The sequence below is a fragment of the Cherax quadricarinatus genome, chromosome 31 (genome assembly GCF_038502225.1).
Source record: "Cherax quadricarinatus isolate ZL_2023a chromosome 31, ASM3850222v1, whole genome shotgun sequence".
NCBI classification, from domain to species: Eukaryota; Metazoa; Arthropoda; class Malacostraca; order Decapoda; family Parastacidae; genus Cherax; species Cherax quadricarinatus.
The window spans coordinates 1,615,561-1,631,288 of NC_091322.1; positions in this window are offsets into that span (position 1 = coordinate 1,615,561).

The window sequence follows — 15,728 nt, forward strand, 5'->3', positions numbered from 1 at the left end:
GATCCAAATGATTTTGAGCTATCCTTCCCGTCCGTCCATTTTCACTTCTTCGGATCAAACGTGATTACCTCCCATTTCCAGACGCAGCCCGGTCCTAAGCCAGGCGTCTGGTGCTTGCCTGGTCAACCAGGGTGTCGCCCATTATTTTTCCAGGGTTTATTTCACACATTCTCCCAGCTCTCTCCAGTATGTTATGACAGTGTGCAGATTTGGGACCAGACCCTCGAGCACCTTCATGTATACATTTTCATGTATCTCTCACTCCTGAGATCCAGCGAGCACACATTGAGGTCTTGAGGAGTACACCAGTACTGAAAATTTGAAGCAGATTCTCGGAAGAAGTTTTCTCATGTTATGAATGAAATAAAAACAAAAAGTTGGAGAAAGGAAAAACCCAAGTAAAAAAAAAAAAATCATGCAGCCACATAAAGGTCACCGATGGTGGATACCTGACTATCTATAAAATTAACCGTGATCAAAATAACTGCTGTGATTGCTTCTTACAACACCTCTCCCGGGTGTTTACTCAACCATGTTTACAATTAAGGAGGCAGCAACTGAAGAAGCCAATGTTTACAAGTTAGACCTCAAAATATCTTCTGGGTGCCAGAGGTACCCTAAATACACCTCCAGCGTATGGGAAGCTATTTCTTAGTACTAACAAACAACACTCTGTGACCCACACCAACTTACTGCTTTCCATAATTATAACAGTCATTAATACTAACCATAAAAGGGAACTTGGTAAGTTCTTCAGATATATTCCTGACCAGCCGGGCTGTGGTTGTTAGGTTGGACAGCCTGCGGTCAGCAGTAACAGCCTGGGTGATTAGACTTTGAATTATCAGGCCTGGTTTGGGACCTCACCGCGGGGGGCGTTGACCCCTACCCCCGGAAGTATCCTCCAGGTAATACGGAGAACCTGTTCAGTTATAATACCCGAAGTAATTACAGCATAGCGAAGCTGGTTATCTTCACGAGCTGCCCGGAACGAGAGTATTAGTTCCCTGGTGGAGAAACACTGGGTACCGAAGAGATGTTTAGTAAATACACGACGTTTCCATCTTTCTAGAGTTGTAGCCGGAGTGAAATGTAATGTATACATCTGCTCTACACCTCGGGTCTTTGTCGCCACTTCCTGCTATCCACCAGGTGCCGGATCAACCAGGCTGTGATGGATGTGTGGGCCCATGGCCGAGCTGTGAGGGGCAATTAAACTCTCGAAATCCATCAAAGACACATCACAGGTACACTATTTTGAGTGTCAGTAATATCAAAGAAATTCCAGGGCAACGAGAGGAAGACGTTGAAACTGCCGTAGCTACTGAACCCACAGTACAAGTCAAGTGCTTCCAAGCGTTCCCAGTAGTTAATGTGCTTGACAGAACTTATACGTGCAGTAAAGGATATCTGTACACTCTCCAGATTTGCAATTTCACCTGCTTTGAATGGAGATGTTAATGTACAGCAGTATTCCAGCATAGAGAGAACAAGTGATTTGAAAAAGATCATCATTGGCTTGGCATCTCTCGTTTTGAACGTTCTCATTATCCATCCTATCATTTTCTTTGCACTTGTGATCGTGGCACTGTTGTGATCCTTGAAAGTGAGATCCTCAGACATTACTACTCCCAGGTCCCTTACATTATTTTTCCGCCCTATTGTATAGTCAGCGTCTGTAGTATACTCTGTTCTAGTTATTATCTCCTCCAGTTTTCCATAACGGAGTAGTTGGAATTTGTCCTCATTGAACATCATATTGTTTACCGTTGCCCACTGGAAAACTTTGTTTATATCTTCTTGGAGGTTAACCGCGTCCTCAGCAGATGACAGCCTCATGCAGATCCTAGTATCATCCGCAAAGGATGATACGGTGCTGTGGTGTATATCTCTGTCTATGTCTGATATGAGGATGAGGAATATGTTGGGGGCGAGTACTGTGCCTTGTGGAACAGAGCTCTTCACTATGGCAGCCTCTGATTTAACTCTGTTGACCACTACTCTTTGTGTTCGATTTGTTAGGAAGTTGAAGATCCATCTCCCCACTTTCCCAGTTATTCCTTTAGCACGTATTTTGTGCAATATTACGCCCTGGTCGCATTTGTCAAACGCTTTTGCAAAGTCTGTGTATATTACATCTGCATTCTGATTTTCTTCCAGTGCATCCAAGGCCATATCATAGTGATCCAGTAGTTGCGAGAGGCAGGAGCGACCTGCCCTGAACACATGTTGCCCTGGATTGTGCAGATTTTGGGAATCCAGGTGATTTGCAATCCTGCTTCTTAGCACTCTTTCAAAGATTTTTATGATGTGGGACGTCAGAGCTATTGGTCTATAGTTCTTAGCTAATGCTTTGCTGCCACCTTTATGGAGCGGGGCTATATCCGTTGTTTTAAGTGACTGGAATTTCACCCATTGGAGAAGACTGTTGGTGGTTTGAGGAGTTTTGGTGATAGGAGAAGACTGTTGGTGGGAAGAGAGTGTTGGTGGGAAGAGAGTGTTGGTGGGGAAGAGGTGTCAACACCAGCTGACTCACAACCTGCTCCACCAACATAGAAAGTTAACCTACAACCACCTACTACCAGTCCACCTCAGGCAGAGTGAACCCTTCAACCATCTACAACCAGTCCACCTCAGGCAGAGTGAACCCTTCAACCACCTACAACCAGTCCACCTCAGGCAGAGTGAACCCTTCAACCACCTACAACCAGTCCACCTCAGGCAGAGTGAACCCTTCAACCACCTACAGCCAGTCCAACTCAGGCAGAGTGAACCCACAACCAGTCCACCAGACATTTGTGGTTCTAGTACATGAAGCCTACGTAATTTATCTACACTTATTAGATTAAGTTAGAGGTACATGACCTGAACTGATTCAGTTACAACACACACGAGGGTCAGGAGTGCACACTGGCACCGTGTAACACTAAGTGGGGAACCACTAGGATAGTTACAACACATACGAGGGTCAGGAGTGCACACTGGCACCGTGTAACACTAAGTGGGGAACCACTAGGATAGTTACAACACATACGAGGGTCAGGAGTGCACACTGGCACCGTGTAACACTAAGTGGGGAACCACTAGGATAGTTACAACACACACGAGGGTCAGGAGTGCACACTGGCACCGTGTAACACTAAGTGGTGAACCACTAGGATAGTTACAACACATACGAGGGTCAGGAGTGCACACTGGCACCGTGTAACACTAAGTGGGGAACCACTAGGATAGTTACAACACATACGAGGGTCAGGAGTGCACACTGGCACCGTGTAACACTAAGTGGGGAACCACTAGGATAGTTACAACACATACGAGGGTCAGGAGTGCACACTGGCACCGTGTAACACTAAGTGGGGAACCACTAGGATAGTTACAACACATACGAGGGTCAGGAGTGCACACTGGCACCGTGTAACACTAAGTGGGGAACCACTAGGATAGTTACAACACATACGAGGGTCAGGAGTGCACACTGGCACCGTGTAACACTAAGTGGGGAACCACTAGGATAGTTACAACACATACGAGGGTCTGGAGTGCACACTGGCACCGTGTAACACTAAGTGGGGAACCACTAGGATAGTTACAACACATACGAGGGTCTGGAGTGCACACTGGCACCGTGTAACACTAAGTGGGGAACCACTAGGATACATCTGAATTCAGACACCACAAAATGGGCGGTCTGATTGACCGTCAACGTTGCTTTTTCGACGCTTTTTAATCACATTACTGTAATAGTCATGTTATCATAGAAAAACCATACGCGTCTCTATATTTCAGTCAACATTACTTAAAATATTATCAGTATTACGTAAAATATTATAAATATTACATAAAATATTATCAATATTACGTAAAAATATCAATATTACGTAAAAATATCAATATTATGTAAAATATCAATATTACGTAAAAATATCAATATTACGTAAAAATATCAATATTACGTGAACATATTATCAGTATTATGTAAAAATATCATTATTTCGTAAAATATTATTATACAAAAATATTATATTACATAAAAATATTATCAATATTACATAAAAATATTATGATTATTACGTGAAATCTGGCCGAGTGATGGGGAGAGAGAACCATGAAAGGTCATCTAGTAACTAAACACCACGTACACGGGGCAGGGAGGTAAACACTATATACGTGTACACACTGCGCCTCAATGACGCAACACGGGTGTGGGTGGGTGTCCACGCTCACAATGGGACGAACATCTGCCTTTAACACCTGCCACGTTGTAAACACATGGGTTTCTCTTAGGGTATATACACACCGATAAGTGTATCTCTCGGTGTGTATATACATCGCGAGCTGTTTAGCACTCACTGTGTATACATTGAGTTGTGTAGCACTCATTGTATATGCACTGAGTAGTACAGTATCTCATTGTATTTACACAGTTGTGTATGTACTGTGAGATGTGTAGCATCTCACTGTATATTCACTGTAAGTGTTCTTTCCTGGGGAAGGGATAACACCAACAGTGACCACCAGGGCTGCCTCACCATCAAAGGATGAATGCCATCATCAACGGGTAAGTGCAGGAGTCACCACCAGCTTCAGCTGACCCAGAGATCATTGTAGGTTTCAACACATACTTAGAACGATATAAAGATTTACCAAAAATAATTTTCGAGTCTCATTTCCAGATCTCAAGAGTTCCAACCATGGAAAACACGAAACTATATCACCAAAAGCCGCCAGACTTATTTTTTTTTACGTTACCTGCGATATAAGTGAAGGGTCGTAAACAAATTTGTCGTAGGCACTACATCTTTTGGTTAATATTAGAATAGGAGGCACCTTGTGGCTCGCAACATGGCTTTTGCACTTGCATGGGAGAGGCTCTGGGTAAATACATGGTTTTTGAGTTCAACACGTGCAAATCCATGACACTGATAATAGAAGAATGTAGACAAGAAACAAGTACAGCCGGGGATGGTAATAAGGAGGAGTGTGCCCATAACAGAGATAGGTTAATATCACACAATCATCAGAGGTACACCAAGTAGTACAGTGAAAAAGAGAAATAATACCATTCTGATTTCGTGTGTTTATACACAACTTCCTCTGACGATGGATGTCTAAACGCAAGAAAGAGTTCAAGTATTACTCCTACTTCACTCTTGTATTTTTAGACATGTGTAGTGATGCGTGTGAGAGGAACTTCTTGCCATCACCACAAGTGCACATAAACCGGAGAACATCTGCAACACACGCGAAGTCTATGACACGTGTGTGTGTGTGTGTGTGTGTGTGTGTGTGTGTGTGTGTGTGTGTGTGTGTGTGTGTGTGTGTGTGTGTGTGTGTGTGTGTGTGTGTGTGTGTGTGTAATCACCTAATTGTGGTTAGTGGCGTCGATTCATAGCTCCTGGCCCCGCCTCTTCACTGGTGGCTACTAGGTCCACTTTCCCTGCTCCATGAGATTTATCATACCTCTTCTTAAAGTTATGTAGGGATCCTGCCTCCACTACGTCACTCTCCAGACTATCCCACTTCCTGACAACTCTGTAACTGAAGAAATACTTTCCAACATCCCTGTGACTCATCTGAGTCTACAACTTCTAGTTGTGAACCTTTGGTGCTGTGTCCCATCTTTGGAACATCCTGTCTGTCCACCTTGTCAATTCCTCTCAGTATTTTATGTCGTTATCATGTCCTTCCCTCTCTCTCTCTCTCCTGTCCTCCAGAGTCGTCAGGTCGATATTCCTTAAACTCTCCTCGTAGGACATGCCCCTTAGCTCTGGGACTAGTCTTGTTGCAAACCTTTGCCCTTTCTCTAATTTCTTGACGTACTTGACCAAGTGTGGGTTCCAAACTGGTGCTGTATAATGTCCAGTATGGGCCTAACATACACTGAGTCCTGAACGATTCCTTACTGAGGTGTCGAAACGCTATTCTTAGGTTTGCTAGTCGCCCATATGCTGCAACAGTTATTTGGCTGATGTGCGCCTCAGATGTGCTCGGTATTATGCTCACCTCATGATCCTTTTCCTTGAGTGTTTGCAGTCTTTGGCCCCCTAAACTGTACTTTGTCCGCGGTCTTCTATGCCCTTCTCCGATCTTCATGACTATGCACTTGGTGGGGTTAAACTCTAGGAGCCAGGTGCTGGACCAGGACTGCAGCCTGTCCAGATCCCTTTGTAGTCCTGCCTGATCCTCGTCCGATTGAATTCTCCTCATTAGCTTCACATCGTCTGCAAACAGGGACACTTCTGAATCTATCCCTTCCACTATGCCATTCACATACACCAGAAACAGCACCGATTCTAGGACTGACCCCTGTGGAACCCCGCTCGTCACAGGTACCCATTCTGACACCTCGTTGCGTACTATGACTCGCTGTTACCTTCCTGTCAGGTATTCTCTGATCCACTGCAGTGCCTTCCTTGTTATACCTGCCTGGTCCTCCAACTTTTGCACTAATCTCGTGTGTGTGTGTGTACTACCTAGTTGAGGTTGCAGGGGTCGAGTCCAAGCTCCTGGCCCCGCCTCTTCACTGGTCGATACTAGGTCACTCTCCCTGAACCATGAGCTTTATCGTACCTCTGCTTAAAGCTATGTATGGATCCTGCCTCCACTACATCGCTTCTCAAACTATTCCACTTCCTGACTACTCTGTGGCTTTAGAAATACTTCCTAACATCCCTGTGATTCATCTGTGTCTTCAACTTCCAACTGTGTCCCCGTGTTAATGTGTACAATCTCTGGAACATCCTGTCTTTGTCCACCTTGTCAATTCCTCTCAGTATTTTGTAAGTCGTTATCATGTCCCCCCTATCTCTCCTGTCCTCCAGTGTCGTCAGGTTGATTTCCCTTAACCTCTCCTCGTAGGACATACCTCTTAGCTCTGGGACTTGTCTTGTTGCAAACCTTTGCACTTTCTCTAGTTTCTTTACATGCTTGGCTAGGCGTGGGTTCCAAACTGGTGCCGCATACTCCAATATGGGCCTAACGTACACGGTGTACAGGGCCCTGAACGATTCCTTATTAAGATGTCGGAATGCTGTTCTGAGGTTTGCCAGGCGCCCATATGCTGCATCAGTTATTTGGTTGATGTGCGCTTCAGGAGATGTGCTTGGTGTTATACTCACCCCAAGATCTTTTTCCTTGAGTGAGGTTTGTAGTCTCTGGCCCCCTAGACTGTACTCCGTCTGCGGTCTTCTTTGCCCTTCCCCAATCTTCATGACTTTGCACTTGGTGGGATTGAACTCCAGGAGCCAATTGCTGGACCAGGTCTGCAGCTTGTCCAGATCCCTTTGTAGTTCTGCCTGGTCTTCGATCGAATGAATTCTTCTCATCAACTTCACGCCATCTGCAAACAGGGACACCTCGGAGTTTATTCCTTCCGTCATGTCGTTCACAAATACCAGAAACAGCACTGGTCCTAGGACTGACCCCTGTGGGACCCCGCTGGTCACAGGTGCCCACTCTGACACCTCGCCTGTGTGTGTGTGTGTGTGTGTGTGTGTGTGTGTGTGTGTGTGTGTGTGTGTGTGTGTGTGTGTGTGTGTGTGTGTGTGTGTGTGTGTGTGTGTGCGCGCGCGCGCGCGCTCTCTCTCTCTTACCAAGCCGTATCTGTAAGTTCGATACTCAGTTCCTGGCTCCGCCTCCTAAACGACATTGATCAATTCTGCTCTTGAAGTTGTGTATTAAGTTTACCTCCACTACTGCCTCATCCAAGCCATTTCACTTTTCAACCTCCCTGAGACTACACAAATACTTCCTTACAACCCTATGACTCATCAGTGTCTTCAGCTTCCATAGTTCATTTGTATAAGATAAAATGGGATAAAAGAAAAAAGAGCGCAAGATTTTCAAGGGAACAAACCTTTTCAGTAAACTGGGCAAAGTGCATGGTAGAGTTATTGAAAGAATTATGGGTAAAACAAATAGTAAGACTGCAAAGGAACAAGGTTTTAGGAAGAACAGGGGATGTGTAGACCAAAAGTTTACATTGAAGCACAAAAGTGAACAATACCTATATAGAGGTAAGGAACTTTTCATTGCATTTATGGATTTAGAAAAGGGTGCATAAGGAAGCACTGCGGCAGATGTTACAGATGTATGAAATAAATGCCATGTTACTTAAAGCAGTAAAGAACTTTATGTGGATAGCAAGGCACAGGTTAGGGTATGTAGGACAGAATGAGATTTTTCCTGTAAAATTAGGCCTTAGACAGGAATGTGTGCTGTTACTATGGATGTTTAACAAATTTATAGATGGTTGTGTAAAAGAAGTGAACGCTAGGGTGTTAGGGAGAAGTGTGGTGGTATTGGAAGAAAGTAAATCTGCTACGGAGTGGGAGTTGTCACAGTTGCTTTTTGCTGATGACACGGGTCTTTTGGGAGATTAGCAAGAGAAGTCGCGAAGGTTAGTAAAACGAATTTGGCAGGGTATTTAAAAGAAGGAAACTAAAAGTAAATATAGGAAAGAGAAAAGTGACGAGAGTATCCAAAAACATAGGTAATGAGAGATTGGACATGCAATTGGAGGGAATATGGAGGAAGTAAATGTGTATGGATATTTGGGAGTGAAATTGTCGGCAGATTGTTCTATGAGAGAAAAGGTGAACCACAAAACTGACGAAGGAAAAAAGGTGGGTGGTACACTGAGGCATCTGTGTAGACAAAACTTGATCCATGGAGGCAAAAGGGGAATGCACCAGCGTATAGTGGTACCAACACTGTTGTATGGGAGTGAAGCATAGGTTTTGAATCTTGAAGTGAGGAGGTTTGAGTCAGTTGAGGGCAACATGTGGTGTGAATATTATGCAAAGAATTCGGAATTTCGAGATTAGGAAGAGGTGTGGCGTTACCAATAATATTAGTCAGAGGGCTGAGGAGGGGCTGAGCTGAGGTGGACATTTACAGAGGCTGGAGAAAAACTGGATGACTTAGAAGGCTTAAAAATCTGGGGTGGAGCGAAGGATGGGTAGGGGTAGTCCTAAGAAAGGTTGGAGGGAGGGGGTAAAGCCGGTTTTGAGAGCCTGGGGCTTGGACATTCAACATGGTTGTGTGAAGGTGTTAGATAGGAGTGGAGGCAAGTGGGTTTTATTCGACGTGGTGTTGGAGTGTAAGCAAGGTAACATTTTCTGAAGGAATTCAGGAAAACAGGTTAACCGGACTTGAATCCTGGAGGTGCGAAGTACAGTGCCTACACTCTGAAGGAGGGACGGGGATGTTGCAGTTTGGAGGTTTATTCGAACTGTGATGTCGGCGCTCTTGGCAAGACAATGAGTAACAGCGAAAGTGTTTTCTCCCTTGTCAGGTCACCCAACCTCAGTGGGAAACGCCCGGTGTTAAAAAAAAGTACAAGTGTTTTTGCATACACAAAAGCAGGTAGGTACATGCTCACCCATTTGCACTAACATGCCAACACACAACCACACACACACACACGAAGGGACATAGATGGAAGCTAAGAATACTAGGTGGTAGACAAGTGGAATGAACTAATTTACAAGGTGGGAGTAAAACACCTCATTGTAGTATGGAGGTTTTTTTTTTATAAATGTCAATGTTTCGCTCGTGATATTAGTGTGCTATTTCTGCTCTTTCGAATCATGTGTGTTAACTCAGTGCTCCTAATGAAAGGGAGGGTGTTCAGTATGTAGGAAAGGTTGTTAAGGTGGGCATTACACTTGCAGAAAATAATAGATTAAACACCTTCCTCCAAAGGCTAAGGGAATGAAGATCATTCAAGGTTAAGGAACTGAGCACCTTCCTTCAAGGCTGACTGAACATCAAGATTACCTCTCCACTTCTTCCACTGTCTCCAATATAATAGTTGCCTCTGTATCACACTGAAAATGCATGCTGCGTGGTGCAGTCATCTTATTCAACATACCCAGGTGTTCCACCAAACCATCTTGTCACTCAAGATACCCAGGAGTTACACCTGTGTCTTATTCATCAAACATTCCGTAATGTATACCACTGATGTAGTGTTTCACCCAGTGTTGTGTGTAGTCAAAAACACGGTGAGGCCAGCAGTATACCCAGTGTTGCGTGTGACCAGTGTGACCAGCAGCACACCCAGTGTTGTGTGACCAGACGCATCATTTACATAAAACAGTGATGGCTGGAGAGAGCAGCCTGGTGACTTTCTCCCAGTCTACGCTTTTTTTTCACCACCTGGTACAGTGTGTGTTATGCGCGCTACTAGGCAGTAGCTGCTCGTGCTATCTAGAGCGCACTTCCTGTGCTCCTGTAAGCTAGTGCATCCTGAATACACTGTGCTCATCCTAATGCCCTGTACTAACCCTAGCACACTCTACTAACCCTAATACACACTGTGCTCATCCTAACACACATTGATCATCCTAACACACACTGTGCTCATCCTAATGCCCTGTACTAACCCTAGCACACTCTACTAACCCTAATACACACTGTGCTCATCCTAACACACATTGATCATCCTAACACACACTGTGCTCATCCTAACAAACTGTGCTCATCCTAACAGTGCTCATCCTAGCACACACTGCTCATCCTAGCACGCACTGTACTCATCCTAACAGTGCTCATTCTAACACATCGTTGTAATGGGGCGGGGCGTGGTAGACTAGGTGGCTATGCTGTAATGAAGCAGGGCAAGGTGGTAGTGGTGGCGTGATGGGTGGCACCACTGTGATGGGGGGTGGGGTGGGTGGATCCATTGTAATGGGGCGGGGAGTGGAGCAAGTCACCCACTGTTGAGGTGCAACCACTGACGCTCACTCAACCAAAGCCACCAAACACACACACGCACACGAGGAAAAGAAGTGACTTGTAATTCACTTAAGGTCATATATTGCAGAAGTTCTTGACCGAAGGTATCTATACCCCTTACGGGTATGGGGACCAAATATGTATTGGGGGTATGGGAGCTAATGGGGTATGGGACTAGATTTCTGAACAATTTAAAAAACTTGTCGTTAGATTAGAATAAACTATCGCATATTCTGTTCCTAGCTACTGATATCTTTTGAAATCATACTGGTACCTAACAGAACTTGTGGTGGTGACTTCGACAGCCTAGTGAAGGGGGTACTGCGATATATTGGGCAATTCATTGGCGGTGTGTAATCATAAAATGGTAAAGACCCCCCCCCCCTGATATAATGGAATGGGGGCAGAAGAGGTGGTACAACCAATGAGAATTAAAAACAAAATATGAAATCAAGAACACAGAACTGCTGCTGTTGCTAGAAATAGGTAATAAAAAGTAGGTGATTTATACATCGTCTCTCTCTCTCTCTCTCTCTCTCTCTCTCTCTCTCTCTCTCTCTCTCTTTCTTATCTGCTAAATACACTGCTGTCAAGATTGTTTTTTTTCCTTTAGGTAACAAAGTGTGTACGTGTGCGTGAAAGTTAAAAAAAAATACTGGCGAGTGCAACACCTGTGAATAAAGGAAGGAAGGGAGAACACCTACATAAGGAAGACTAAGAGACGGTGGTGGGTGTATTGTCTTCCTGACCCCTCCCCATCCATAACAAGTACATGTATAGGAGACAGGTAATTTTAGAACGCTCTGACCGGTGAAGAAACAAAACACACACCATACTGTGTGTGTACATTATATATCACACACACACACACACACACACAAATGTAAGACATTTTAAGGCAGTGAGGCTTAGTATGATGCGTCGAGGCTGGTCTTTCTTGAGCGTCTCAGCAATACTTTACATTCCTCTGCTCTCCCACACTAACACCAGGCTCCTGGCCAAGCACTATATTCCTCCACTCTCCCACACTAAGCTCCTTTGGGGTGTAGTTCCTAGGGCTTTTGTGTATCAGTATGCCTTTGCGCTATCCTCCACAGGATGGATAAAGGGTGCACAATAAACTAGCAGCTTCGGCAGCAAAATATAATCTAATCTCGCCAAGCACAAGAATGACCCAACAAGGTTTCCACTTTAAGGGGCACGTCAGTTCCTCTGTCTTCTAATAATGTTATTTTTCCCCTGTAATCTACCTTGTCCATAATTATTATCGCATTTGCTTTGTCTGCTTTCGTAAGGTGAAGTCTAGGATCTTTCCGTAATTCATGGTATAACTTAACAAATCTTTGAGGACAATTGTATTGAAAATTAGACATATGCAACATCTGGGTGTCTAATTTAGACCTTTCGCCATCCAGTGGCTTTATCAATACAAATTCAAGGACATAATTGGAAGACAGAAGAACTGTGGAAAATACTGTATATATTTTCCAGAAATTCAGTATTTATATGTAAATAGATGGCCATACTGTATTTAATAATATTTATGTCATAGAAAACGGAAAGCCTGCGTCTGTGCAGACGAGACTCGCCATCTTGGTTTTGAATTTGTATTAGAACGTTGGTGTAATGGGTAGAAATTTTCGTGCTCTAGAGGTTAAAATTGTGTTGACACCTCTCAAATAGGAGGCGAAATTGTTGGATGTGCACTCCTGCATAACTTGAGATATCAGACGACTAGACAAGACCTCTCCAGGAACCTCAGATAAGCTCTCTAGATTTGTGTATAATTCTGGCCAGCATTATTTTCATAGATTTAGAGTGAGGTTTTCTGAGTATGATACACATTAATCTCCAGTCAAACTGGCGAGTGATATTAAGATATATTTTCCTTCTGTTATGTAAATGTGTGTATATATAATCCTTTTTTAATTTTAATATACAGTCCACAAATTTATATATTTACCAGCATTCCTGGTGATGTATATTTCATTTAATTAATAGGTCCAGAGCAACTTGTGGATATGACAGTGGTAGGTATCGAAGGGGGACATTTTTTGCGACCTAAGTGTCCCAAGTTCCTACTTGTCTAACTGATAAATAATAATTATCTGTTCATTTACTGTTATGTACATAATGATACATTCAGCTAAATGCAATTTTCCACAAGAACTATATACAAAAGATGAGGTAATCAGTCCCTCAGCTTTGGAGTTGGTGTGAAGAGCGCTGTAGTTGTGAAGATTCTGGAGCAGAGAGACACTCACCACACACTCCAAACTTATAGCTCCCGTCACTGGCCTTCAGTTTATAGGACGCAGGGTGGTTTTTAAAGACATTTTATGGAAAAAATCGTCTAATAACTCGCAAAATACAGTATATACTGGCGTCTGGTGGAAAGGGACTAAATAACAAAAAAAGGCACAATACCGTGACTGGTGTGGAAAATACTGTATATATTTTCCAGAAATACAGTAATTTATAGGTAAATAGATGGCCTATATTATATTTAATAAATTATGTTATTGAAAATGGGAACCTGCGCCTGCGCAGACGATACTGGCCATTTTTGTTTGTTTTGAATTGAGAGTAACAGACATTTGTTAATAATGTGAAGAATTTTCGTGCTCTAGAGGTAAAATTGGGTTGACACCTCAAATAGGAGGCGAAATTGTTGGATGTACATTCCTGCATAATTTGAGTATCAGGCGACTGGACAAGACAGCTCCAGGAACCTCAGATAAGTCTGTTTATGTTTAATTCTGGCCAATATTTTCATAAATTTAGACAGTGAGGTTTTCTGAGTATGATACACCTTAATCTCCAGTCAAATTGGTGAGTGATATTAAGATATTCTCTTTCTGTTATGTATATGTGTGTATATATATAATCATTTATTATTTTTAATATACAGTCCACAAATTTATATATTTACCAGCATTCCTGGTGATGTATATTTCATTAGTAATTAATAGGTCCAGAGCAACTTGTGGATATGACAGTGGTAGGTATCGAAGGGGGACATTTTTTGCGACCTAGGTGTCCCGAATTCCTACTTGTCTAACTGATAAATAATAATTATCTTTGTTCATTTACTGTTATGTACATAATGATACATTCATATAAATGTAATTTTCCACAACTGGAACGATACACAAATAACCAACACATAGAAGAGAGGAGCTTACGACGACGTTTCGGTCTGACTTGGACCGAAACTAACCCATCCCTCGGGTATGAGCTACTTCCACTGGGTAATCGCGCCTACCAGTGACTATGCCCTTATCTGCTACCCGTCCCTTTCCACCTGACGTCAGTATATAAGCGCCGGCCTTCTTGCCTGCGCTCCACAATCTACACGACTACGGTACTCTTCATACCAACTCCAAGACTGAGGGAATTATTACCTCATCTTTTGTATATTGTTCTTCTGTCTTCCAATTATGTCTTTGAATTTGTATTGATAAAACCACTGGATGTCGACACGTCTACAATAAAGATACCCAGTTGTTGCACATGTGTCTGATTTTCATCTTGTCGGTATTGTATACTATTCATGTGTTGTAGAGGTCTGACCGAAGCTCAGACCTCTACAACACAATTGTCTTCAAGGATTTGTTAAAAGTTATACCATGAATTAAGGAAAAATCCTGGACTTCACCTTACGAAAACAAAGCAAATGCTATAGTAATTACGAACAAGGTAGATTATAGGGAAAAAAATCAACGTGATATTAGGAGACAAACACACGCGCTGCTTAAAGCACGATATGCAACCTTCCCACCCCTAGTCTGATGCACCCTAGCATCACTCGACTACCAGTTTTCCAAACGATGGATGATGATTGATGATAACTGATGCTTGATGATATAAATATAAAAAAATAATTTTAATTTAAATTGCTGAAAAACATACAGTATTTTGGGTTCAATATCAAGTTCTTCGTGCTTTTACAAATGCTATTTTCTTCACATTAAGTTAGGCTTGGTTTCATAAACCTATAAAAAGAACTTAATTTAACCACAAAGAATCAATAAGTTTATAACGGCCACAATACGCCTGGCAACGAGGAGGTTGACAAAACCTGGAAACTTTCACATGATGCAAGATGACAGACACGTCCGAAAGATTAATTATATACACATTGTGTCACGTCAATGAGGGATCAGGGAGAACAATAAAGTTTATCAGACTGACAGTTCACAAGATTAGAAGGATTGCAAAACTAGAACGACTACTAGGTTAAGTTTACCTATCACAACAGTTACGTGGAATGGTTGTCATGTTACATAACACAGGATGGTTGTCATGTTACATAACACAGGATGGTTGTCAGTCCCTGAGGGACTGATCACCTCAAATACCTTTTCTCCAGGGATGATGGACTGATTACATTACCTTAGTTCATATCTACTGCTCTCGTTGTATTTGACCGAAGAAGCCTACTGTGTAGGCGAAACGTTTCATCAATAACGATACCCAACTGTTGCCCATGTGTCTTTAATCTTCTTCTTGTTGGTATTTTAGTACCATTTTCAACAAAGTAAGGGAGGTTGGCAAGAAGGGCAAACTGCCCCGCCAGGCAGCACGGTGAATGCCCCCTCACCACCACGTCACCTTGGTTCACCCCAACCTATAACTCGCACCACGAGTGATAATCGTGCAGATAGGAACGTTTCCTGCTTACGTTTGGCCGTCTCGTTGACAGACGTATTGCAGCTGTCTTTATTAATTTGCTTATTTGTCAGTGGTGAAGGAAGGTCATACTACCAACCTGTCTGCTGCCCAGTGCTTTGCCGAATACTGGTTGCGTGTATAGTCTGTAACCTTGGTGGCTCTGTCAGCTAGGTGGAACACTGCTGTGTTAGAGGCAGAGACCGGAGTGAAACAAGATTCTACCTTTCAAGGTGAAGACTAAGAAATTGGAAATTCACTTGGATAAGTATACTAGCAATAAGTGCAAAGTGGTCCGGGGTAGCAAATGGGAA